The 12,032-nt window shown below is 46.9% G+C and overlaps 1 protein-coding gene across 1 annotated transcript in view; it reads left to right on the plus strand.

The window, feature by feature from the left end:
- The window catches only part of hsf4 (heat shock transcription factor 4), a 68,994-nt gene that overhangs the window by 18,334 nt on the left and 38,628 nt on the right, over window positions 1–12,032 (plus strand). The window lies entirely within an intron of this gene.

The raw sequence follows: 12,032 nt of genomic DNA on the forward strand, positions 1-12,032 counted from the left end.
TCGAAAATACTTTAATTTGTCTTTCTTGAGTCCAAAGTGTCTGACCTCACACTTCCCCACATTGATCTTTATCCGCCACAGTTTTGTCCACTCACTTAATCTATCATTATCCCTTTGCAACTTTCTGATCCCATCTACACTACTTAATGTGCCTCCCAACTTAATGAAGATACTGATGTACATCTGAGCAACAACCAATAAAATGATGGGAAACCAGACACTTCAATCACTGTTGCCTAGATAATGAGCACAATGCTCTGTGCAGGTTCTTTCAACAGGTTTGTGATTGTAAGCGCGGTATGCAGCTGGCTTAGAAAAACAAACATTGAAAAGAAGCATGGCCCTCGGAACAGTGTATTGAGTTGTTGAAAGACTGCTGCTGCTGCCAACAACCAGTCCAAGGCAGCCGCCAGCAGCTAAACAGCAGGAACTAGCCGCTTAGAGTTGGGGGGGTGGGGGGGGGGCGGGTAGGATTCAGGTATCCCAGGATACAGCAGTGGGGGGTCAGAATCAGGACTGGACGGTGAGCTACCAGCATCGGGAGCGGGAGAGGGGAATGGAAGCTTCCAGAAGTAGCAGAGGCGGCAGCTCTGGTACGTTGGCTTTTACCGTAAGTTTCTGAATTAATAAAGAAGTGTCATAGTAGCAAGAGAAGCAGCTAAATACTTCCATATTAGAGAGAGAGAGAGAGAGAGAGAGACAGAGGTAGACAGACAGAGAGAGGCTTAGAGTGGTAAAGACAGAGAAACACACAGACAGTGGGAGAGTTGCACAGAGTCAGAAAGAGGCATGATACAATGATAATGGAATTGTTGACTAATTGCCACGATTGCCATAACCCCAATCACCTTTCTCATTATTTGATAGCTGAAACTTGCAAGTTTGCCTACTGGCTGTTGGTTATCATCTTTAGTTGGTGTCCCAAACTCTCATCTGTAGGTGACTGAGGCCAACTTTTTTTCCCCCATGGCCAACCTTCACCTGGATCTAGGGTTAGAATTCCTGCTGTAACTTCAGCAGCAGATTGGATGACCCGCCACTGGAAACTCTAGATGAAAATCTCTGATCCATATCATGCAGAAAGGTGAAAGACTGATCTTGTTCTGAAACAAGAGTGTCAGCAACTTGCTTATACATGAACCACCAGAAAGAAACATTGCTGGCGAGGCCATTAAATAACCTTTCAGCCAAAATTGGGACTGAGAAGCCAGCTGGAGACCTTCTGGTCATTGTTCTGGAGGCTCAGGTGGATGGAGAGCTACTGAGATCTCCTGCACCTGCCTATTCCTTCCCCCGCCTTGACTTTGAGCATCCTTGTAAGCGCTGTCTGAAGAGTCTGATTGGCAAAATCCAGGACCATTTCCTTACAGAAATTGAAAAAAGGGTAAATTCAGTCATCCTACATCACTAATGGGGAGCCACACTCGAAAGGAGATCAGGTGCAACATTGCAGTGCAGAGTCTCTGAACTGCGCTCTCTTTGACCACAGATCCCATCGGGAACACCGCCTCACTGAATTTACCCTATTACACTGTGGTACTTTTATAAAAAAAAAAAAAAAAAAATCTCTTTCCTCTTTAAACTCTAAAATGAGTTCCTCTCCTTCTGCTTCTGTTACCAGGTATTATGTGAATGCGATGGTTTCAGCTTGGAAGAATTACATAGAAATTACAACACAGAAACAGGCCATTCAGCCCAACCAGTCTGCGATGGTGTTTGTCCTCTACACCAGCAGTAATCATAATCCCACAAGCCCTGCCCTGTTCCTAAATCCCTTTATTCCCCTTTTCTAGGCCTGGAATTCCCTCCCTAAACCTCTCCACCTCTTTCTCCTCCTTTGACGGTCCTTAAAACCTACCTCTGACCAAGCTTTTGGTCACCTGCCCTAATATCATCTTTTGTGGCTCGGTGTCAAATTTTGTTTAATAACACTCCTGTGAAGCGCCTTGGGATGTTTGACTACGTTAAGGGTGCTATATAAATTCAAGTTGCAGTCGTTCCTTCGATTTCCTATCTGGCCTGTTTTAAAATGTTGGCATGAGCCAGTAATTTCCTCAGAGCTGCTCCCGCTCCGCTGCTGTAATGTTGCCGGATGTGAGGCAGAAACCCCGTTCACGCACGTAACTGAGGTTTCCGCCGTGCTTTCGACAAAGTTATGACAGCGGAGCAGGTGCAGCCCCGAGGAAATTTCTGGCCAAGGTCTCTCGAGCTTAGAGACAAAGATGCATATTGATAACAATTTGAACAATGTATAACAAAGTTACCGGTGCCTTGGGATGTGTTGTGTATAAGACAATTATTTTATTTGATTTAAGATGCCTTATTTAACTGAGTAAATCTTGGAGATGGCTGAAACAGTGTTGATTATGTTGAGGTTGCTTCCAGCACCGTGCATCAGATTGGCCTGTGGCAGGCCATAGGATCTGCTCTGTAATAAATGATCATCTGCTTTCTACATCTTCATAAATTGCTTTTTTTAAATCCAACTTTATCCCGCAATTGGTAATGACAAGGGGTCAGGGTCTACTCTGGAATATGCTAGAGATTGAGTGAAGCCTTGTTATAACATTATTGCTATATTTGGCTGATTATTTCAAATTGGATAGGATGTGCTTTCCCGAAATAATTTAGAATAATCGCATGGTTACAGCACAGAAGGAGGCCATTCGGCCTGTCGGGCCCATGCCGGCTCTCTGCAAGAGCACTTCAGCTAGTCCCACTCCCCTGCCCTTTCCCTGTAGCCCTGCAATTTTTTTCCCTTCAGGTACTTATCCAATTCCCTTTTGAAAGCCACAATTGAATCTGCCTCCACCACCCTTTCAGGCAGTGCATTCCAGATCGTAACCACTCGCTGCGTAAAAAAGATTTTCCTCATGTCGCCTTTGGTTCTTTTGCCAATCACCTTAAATCTGTGTCCTCTGGTTCTCGACCCTTCCGCCAATGGGAACAGTTTCTCTCTATCTACTCTGTCCAGACCCTTCATGATTTTGAACACCTCTATCAAATCTCCTCTCAACCTTCTCTGCTCCAAGGAGAACAACCCCAGCTTCTCCAGTCTATCCACGTAACTGAAGTCCCTCATCCCTGGAATCATTCTCGTAAATCTTTTCTGCACCCTCTCTATAAGGACTTCACATCCTTCCTAAAGTGCAGTGCCCAGAATTGGACACAACACTCCAGTTGAGGCCGAACCAGTATTTTATAAAGGTTCATCATAACTTCCTTGCTTTTGTACTCTATGCCTCTGTTTATGAAGCCCTGTATCCTGTATGCTTTTGTTAATTGCTTTCTCAACCTGCCCTGCCACCTTCAATGATTTGTGCACATATACCCCTAGGTCTCTCTGTTCATGCATCCCCTTTAGGATTATACCCTTTGGTTTTTATTTCCTCTCCTCATTCTTCCTACCAAAATGTATCACTTCACACTTTCCTGTGTTAAATTTCATCTGCCACGTGTCCGCCCATTCCACAAGCCTGTCTATGTCCTCTTGAAGTCTGTCACTATCTCTTCCTCACTGTTCACTATACCGCCAAGTTTAGTGTCACCTGCAAATTTTGAAATTGTGCCCTGTACTCCCAAGTCCAAGTCATTAATATATATCAAGAAAAGCAGTGGTCCTAGTACCGACCCCGGGGGAACACCACTGTATACCTTCCTCCAGTCTGAAAAACAACCGTTCACCACTACTCTTTCCTGTCACTTAGCCAATTTCATATCCATGCTGCCACTGTCCCTTTTATTCCATGGGCTTCAACTTTGTGGCGCTTTATCAAGTGCCTTTTGGAAGCCCATGTACACCACGTCAACCGCATTGCCTTCACCAATCCTTCATGTTACTTCATCAAAAAATTTAATCAAGTTAGTTAAACACGATTTGTCTTTAACAAATCCGTGCTGGCTTTCCTTAATTAATCCACACTTGTCCAAGTGACTGTTAACTTTGTCCCTGATTATCGTTTCTAAAAGCTTCCCCACTACCAAGGGTAAACTGACTGGCCTGTAGTTGCTGGGTTTATCCATGCACCCTTTTTTGAACAAGGGTGTAACATTTGCAATTCTCCAGTCGTCTGGCACCACCCCCATTTCCAAGGAGGATTGGAAGATTATGGCGAGTACCTCCGCGATTATCTCCTTAACTTCCCTCAGCATCCTAGGATGCATCCCATCCGGTCCTGGTGTCTTATCAACTTTAAGTACAGACAGCCTTTCTAGTACCTCCTCTTTATCAATTTTTATCACATCCAGTAACTCCACTAACTCCTCTTTTACTATGACTTTGGCAGCATCTTCTTCCTGGTGAAGACAGATGCAAAGTACTCATTTAGTACCTCAGCCATGCCCTCTGCCTCCATGCATAGGTCTCCTTTTTGTTCTCTCATCAGCCCCACCCCTCCTCTTACTACCCGTTTTATGCCTATAGAAGACTTTTAAATTTCCTTTTATGTTAGCTGCCAATCTATTCGCATACTCTCTCTTTGCCCCTCTTTTCTTTTTCCCTTCCCCTCTGAACTTTCTATATTCAGCCTGATTCTCACTTGTATTCTCAACCTGACATCTGTCATACGCGCCCTTTTTCTGCTTCATCTTGCTCTCTCTCTCTTTCGTCATCCAGGGAGCTCTGGTTTTAGTTGCCCTACCATTCCCCCTCATGGGAATGTACATCGACACTACCCGAACCATCTCCTCTTTAAAGGCAGCCCATTGTTCAATTACAGTTTTGCCTGCCAATCTTTGATTCCAGTTTACCCGGGCCAGATCCGTTCTCAACCCACTGAAATTTGCCTTCCTCCAATTAAGTATTTTTACTCAAGATTGCTCCCTGTCCTTTTCCATAGCTAATTCAAACCTTATGATACTCTGATCACTGTTCCCTAAATGTTCCCCGACTGACACTTGCTCCAATTGACCCACCTCATTCCCCAGAACCAGATCCTGCAATGCCGCCTTCCTCTTTGGGCCAGAAACATACTGATTAAGAAAGTTCTCCTGAACACACTTCAGAAATTCTTTCCCCTCTCTTCCCTTTACACTATTATTATCCCAGCCTATATTAGGCTAATTAAAGTCCCCTATTATTACTACTCTATAGTTCTTGCACCTCCCTGTAATTTCCCTGCAAATTTGCTCCTCTATATCTTTCCCACTAGTTGGTGGCCTATAGAATACACCTAGTAGTGTAATGGTACCTCTATTATTTCTTAACTCTAATCAAATAGATACTGTGATTGACCCCTCCAGGACACCCTCTCCCTCCAGTACTGCAACATTCTCCTTAATCAATACTGCCACCCCACCTCCTTTCTTTCCTTCCCTTTCTTTCCTGAACGCCTTATATCCAGGAATATTTAAAACCCAATCCTGCTCTTTTTTGAGCCAGGTCTCCGTTATCGCCACAGCATCATATTCCCATGTGGCCATTTGTGCCTGCAGCTCACCAACCTTATTTACCACACTTCATGTGTTTACACACATGCACTGTAAACCTGCCTTAGATCTTCTTGTATTCTCTTTTAATCTGACCCCACCTAATACCGTACTATTTCTTACTCTAGTGCTATCTGTCTCTCCCCATCCTTAATGCACTTTGGTTCTCCTTTCTAATGCTACATCCTGGTGCCTGTCCCCCTGCCAAATTAGATTAAACCCTCCCCAACAGCACTAGCAACCGCCCCCCACACCCCACGAGGACATTGGTCCCAGCCCTGTTGAGCTGCAACCCGTCCGGTCTGTACTGTTCCCATCTCTCCCAGAACCGGTCCCAATGTCCCAGGAATCTTGAGCACTCCCTCCTACACCATCTCTCCAGCCGCAGATTCATCTGCTCTATCCTCCTATTTCTATACTCACTAGCTCGTGGCACAGGGAATAATCCAGAGATTACTACCTTTGCAGTCCTGCTTCTTAATCTCTTTCCCAGCTCCCTAAAATCTGCCTGCAGGACCTCATCCCTTTTTCTACCTATGTCGTTGGTACCGATATGGACCACGACCTCTGGCTGTTCACCTTCCCCCCCCCCCCCCCCTCAGAATGTCCTGCAGCCGCTCAGTGACATCTCTGACCCTGGCACCAGGGAGGCAACATACAATCCTGGAATCATGTCTGCGGCCATAGAAACGCCTGTCTGTTCCCCTAACTATCGAATTCCTTACCACTATTGCCTTCCCAATCTTCCTTCTCCCACCGCTCCGCCCGCCGCCCCCCCCCCCCCCCCCCCCGGTACAGCCGAGCCACCTGTGGTGCCGTGGACTTGGCTCTGGCTGTACTACCCAGAGGAACCATCGCCCACACCAGTATTCACTGGTTGAAGAGCGAGATGCACTCGGGGCTCCTGCACTACCTTCCTGGTCCTCCTTGTCTGTCTGATGGTCACCCATTCTCTTTCTGCCTGCACACTCTTACGCTGCAGGGTGACTGTTAAATCTGGATATCTTCAGGTAGTGTGTCCTTCAAATAATCGACAGAGGCTGCAGATAACAATCAACAGGTGTTTACTGGATGAGGGTTGCTCTAAAACTAAAAAGTACAGATCCCTACTCAGGGTTATATACAGGTGTGGTCACTGCCGGTACTACAGTATACAGGAGCTGTAAAAAGTAGTTCTCCCCTTAAAGGCACATACACTACAATTCCTCCCCTTTTAGATTAACAGTACCATAACATTCATTTAACAATTAACACTTTTAACATGCAACATTAACTGAAAATAGTCCATTTATAAATTCAGTCTTTGGGGCGGCTTCCTGATCCTTTCTGGATAGCGCCTTTCCTGAGTGTCTTGCTCTTGGTGCGGAGGCAATTCTGTCGTCAGTTGGTTCATCAGCTTCCGATACGACTGTTTCTGGGGTATATGCTACCTGTATGTCGGGTTCATTACCAGGTACGCGAGACATGGGGTTGACTCGTTCCTGTGACGCTAGGATCTGGTCGACATGGCGTCTCACAATGTTCTCCCCAACATTCACTGTGTACATTAGTGGCCCCTGCCGTGTGCATATCGTTCCTGGTTGCCATTTCTCTGTTCGGTAGTCACGGGCCAAGACATTGAAGCTCCTTGTCGGCTTCTCATTGATGTGCTGGAATTGCTTATTCTCAACATCTCTTCGTACATTTGGTCTGAGCAAATCCAGACGAGATCTCAACCTTCGGTTAAAGAACATCATGGCCGGGGTCTGGTTGGTAACTGCATGTGTCGCATTTCTGTAGGCTAACAGGAAATTGTCCACCTTATGCTGCAGTGGAATGTCGTCATCGCACATGGCCCTTACGGCCTTTTTAAAGGTTTGTATGAACCTCTCAGCCAATCCATTTGTGGCTGGATGATACAGGGCGGATGTGTAATGCCTTACCCCATTCCTTTTCATAAATTTCCGAAACTCTTCGGACACAAACTGTGGTCCGTTATCAGAGCAAATCTACTCTGGCAAGCCGTTCCTGGCAAATATGGTCCGTAGGACTGCAATAGTTTTCTCCGTGGTGGTGGAGGACATTTTGATCACCTCAGGCCATTTCGAGTGTGCATCCACGGCTATTAAGAACATTGATTCCATGAATGGACCAGCAAAATCAATATGCACCCGTTGCCATGGAGAGGAGGGCCACTCCCATGGGTGTAGAGGGGCATGTGGTGGTGCATTTTGGACCTTCTGGCATCCTGAGCAGCTCTTTGTCAGGGCCTCGATTTGTTGATCGATCCCCGGCCACCACACATAAGCCCTAGCAAGGCTTTTCATTTTCACCCCTCCCAGATGGCCTTCGTGAAGCTCATTGAGCACTCTCTCCCTTAACTTGGGTGGAATTACCACTCGGGATCCACACATCAAGGTCCCCTGGCATACTGACAGCTGTTCTCTTCTGGATGAGAATGCTGGCAACAGTGAGTCACCATGTGTTGGCCATCCCTTCACCGTCAAATCATATACCCGAGACAGTGTCGGGTCATTTCGGGTCTCTTTCTCTATATCCGCGTTAGTTACTGGCAAGCATTCAATTATAGTCGAATAAAATATTTCGACAGGGTCCACTGCTGGTGCTTCCACCGCAGTAGGCAGTGGCAGGCGTGATAGCCCATCAGCGTTTCCATGCTGTTTCATGCCCTTATACTCTATTTCATATTGGTTCGCCCCTAGAAAAAGGGACCATCTTTGTAGCCATTGCGCAGTCATCACCGGAACGCCCTTCTTTGGATAAAAGATGGAGACAAGTGGTTGGTGGTCAGTCAGCAAGGTGAACTTCTGCCCGTGCAGATAGTGGTTGAACTTTTTCACTCCCCACACTAGGCTGAGGGCCTCCCTGTCAATCTGGGCGTAGTTACGCTCGGCTGAGGTTAGTGACCGAGACGCAAAGGCTACTGGCCTCTCCAAGCCATCCGGGAATTTGTGCGACAGCACCGCTCCAATACCATAGGGTGATGCATCACACGCCAACCGAATTGGTAGTGCTGGGTTGAAATGAGCCAACACATCTTTTGATGTGATCAATTCTTTGCACTTCTGGAAAGCTCGTTTACATTCATCATTCCACTTCCAAGGTACCCCCGTTTGCAGTAGGGTGTTCAGTGGGTGTGGTAACGTAGACAAATTTGGCAAGAACTTATGGTAGTAGTTCACCAGCCCGAGGAACGACCTCATTGTGACACATTTTCCGGTGCTGGAGCCTTAACTACTGCCTCAATCTTTTCAGGGGACTTATGTAACCCCTCTTCATCAATAACGTGGCCACACTACGAGATCTGCTTCTGGAAAAACTTGCATTTGTGGCGATTAGCTCGGAGCCCATATTCCTTCAATCTAGTGAGCACCTGCTCCAGGTTGGCGAGGTGATCACTGTCATTTTCGCCCGTGACCAGGATGTCGTCCAAATAACACTGGGTCCCTGGAATCCCTTGCAGGACTTGATCCATTGCCCTTTGCCAAATAGCCGGAGCTGATGCTACCCCGAACACCAGCCGGTTGTATTGGTAGAGACCTTTGTGAGTGTTGATCGTGAGGTACTGTTTCGAGGCTTCTTCTACCTCCATTTGCAGGTACGCCTGGGCCAGATCAATCTTAGTGAAGCGTTTTCCTCCAGATAGCGAGGCGAAAATATCTTCAATCCTCGGAAGCGGATATTGTACCGTGTGAAGGACTGGGTTCACTGTCACCTTAAAGTCCCCACAGATGCGAATCTTCTTTGGTTCCCCAGGCGTATTACTCAACGACCTCTTCATTACAGGAATGATGGGTGTAGCCCACTCGCTCCAGTCCACTTTGGACAGTACTCCAGAACGTTCCAAACCTTCCAGCTCTCCTTCGACGGCTGGGCAGATCGCATAAGGCACCGGTCTGGCCTTAAAAAACTTTGGGCTTGCATTTTCCTCTATTTTGATCGTCGCTGTTATGCCTTTTAGTGTTCCGAGTCCCTCCTGGAACACTTCTTGTGCATCAGTTAGCATTTTTGACAGTTGTCCAGGTGTGATGTCGTCATCCTTTTTGGCATCTACCGTCAGTGCTTGTATGGCATGCCAATCTAACTGTATCTTCCGGATCCATTCACGTCCTAGTAGTGGTGGTCCTCCATCTGGCAATACATATAAGTCCATTTTTGGTGTTTCCTTGCCGTTGTATATCACGTTCACCCTTATTTTTCCTTTGGGGTAGACTTTTTGCCCCGAGTACGTCTTCAAGATAATCTCTGTATCTCTCAAGGGTATATGTGAGAATAGCCGCTTGTAGTCCCTTTGGTTTATGACTGTTAGGGCTGATCCTGTGTCCAATTCCATTTTCACTTGGACTCCGTCTATCTTGAGCGTGACCCAGATAGTTTGGTGATCCTCCATTTTGGTTACATTATGTAGTTTTAGACAACCCAACTCCTTGCTTCCGGAGTCTGTATCACTTTTCTGTTCGTCTGAACTACTCTCCGTCACCTTATGTACCTTTTTGTACTTCTCCTGTGGAGGTTTCTTGCTGCTGGTTTTCTTTCCCGACCTGCAGACTCTTATTATGTGTCCTACTTTTCCACACTGTCTGCACACTTGGTCCTTGAACCAACAATCCTTATGGTCGTGTGTTGTTCTGCCGCAGTGATAACACTTCACTGCTCCATATGACATTTCATTTGTGCCATATTCTTGTGGTCTCCGTTGTATCTCTGCAGTGCCCCGTGCGGCTGCTTCGTGTGATACTGCCATGTTGAAAGCCTTGTCCAGCGTAAGATCCTTTTCTGATAGAAGCCGTTTCTGGGTTCCTTCACTTTGAAGCCCACACACAAACTTGTCCCTTAACGTATCTGCTAGTCCCGTTCCAAACTGGCAGTGTTTCGATAGCTTGCGCAGTTCCGTTAAATACTCAGCATTACTTTCGTCTTTATGCTGGTTCCTTTTGTGAAACTTAAATCTTTCTGCTATCAGCAGCGGTGTGGGGTTTAAGTGGTCCTGTAGGATTGCCACTATGCTTTCAAAATCCTTTTCCACTGGCTTCTCTGGGGTTACTAGGTTTTGCAGTAAGCCGTATGTTTTTGCACCCATGGAATTCAACAATACCAGTGCTTTCCTGGCATCTGGCACCTCATTCGCCTTGCAGTACACCTCTATGCGCCCTATATATGTCGCCCAATCTTCAACTTCATTGTCGAGCGCTGTGACACTGCCACTCTTCGGCATCCCTGGGTGTGGTTAGACTGGCTAAAAATGGCGTCTCCCGCGCTCTCCCTTCTTCTCCGCTGGCTCAAAATGGCGTCTCCCGTGCTTTCCTTTCTTCCCGCGCTCTCCCTTCTTCTCCACTGGCTCAAAATGGCGTCTTCCCGCGCTCTCCCTTCTTTTCTTCCCCCGCGGATGCTGCTCAGCCCTTGAACACCGGCCACGCTCTGCGCGTTTTCCTGTGCACTTCTCTCGTTGACGCCGCTCGGTCTTCAACCCCGGCTGCGCCCTGTGCGCTTTACCCTCTCTCTTACCCGTCGACGCTGCTCGGCCTTTTTCTGCGCCGTACCTGCTGCCAGCCCGCTGCGCTGGATCGTCGCGGCTGGAGAACCAAGCCCAGCTCTCTACAGCCTCCTGTGCAATGCTCAAGTTCTCCCTGAATGGTCGACGCCCGCACTGGTGGAATTGGCCGCCTTCTTCAGAGTTGCAGGTAGGTTCGAAACGACTCGTCGCCAATGTTAAATCTGGATATCTTCAGGTAGTGTGTCCTTCAAATAATCGACAGAGGCTGCAGATAACAATCAACAGGTGTTTACTGGATGAGGGTTGCTCTAAAACTAAAAAGTACAGATCCCTACTCAGGGTTATATACAGGTGTGGTCACTGCCGGTACTACAGTATACAGGAGCTGTAAAAAGTAGTTCTCCCCTTAAAGGCACATACACTACAGTGACCACCTACTGAAATGTGCTATCCATGTAGCTCTCAGCCTCACAGATGCACTACAGTGATGCCAGCTGATGCTCAATCTCTGAAACCCGGAGCTCGAGCTCCCCCAGCTGACGACACTTCCTGCACACGTGGTTGTCCAGGACACGGGATTTCCCACATGGCACAGGGTGTGCATTCTGCAGGACTGAGGTGCCCTGCCATGCCTCTATTTATTTGACTATTAACTAACTTACAGAATTAAACTGAAGACTAAGGAATTTCGCCCCCTAAGAGTCTTAAAAGTCGGGCCTACCTTTATCTCCAGCCGCTCCTCTCGCTCTCTTAGTTAAAATCTTTATTCACATGATTATTTATAGTTATGTTAATTAGTTTATCTAGTTAAGTTAGAGAGAATAAAATGCTAATACTCACCCACCAATCACCGACCTGCAGTCCTGTGACGTCACTCCTTGATTTTGCTGTTCTTTTGGAATTCGCCGGATTTTTACTGTTTAAGAACAGCCGCCTCTGCTGCCGACTCCTTCCCGGTCCATGGCCATAGGCGAGAGCAGCTAATAATTAGGTGCACCTGGGTTGTGGTGTTTGGTGATGTGAGGAATTGCTGCAAGAATCTGGACCATCTTTACCTGAAAATAATAAACTGCTGGTAGACTGCAGCACCTTTCTTGCCTCCTTTTCCACG

The sequence above is a fragment of the Somniosus microcephalus genome, chromosome 6, assembly GCF_052327205.1.
Source record: "Somniosus microcephalus isolate GS21.2 chromosome 6, FLI_Smic_1.0, whole genome shotgun sequence".
Lineage (NCBI taxonomy): Eukaryota > Metazoa > Chordata > Chondrichthyes > Squaliformes > Somniosidae > Somniosus > Somniosus microcephalus.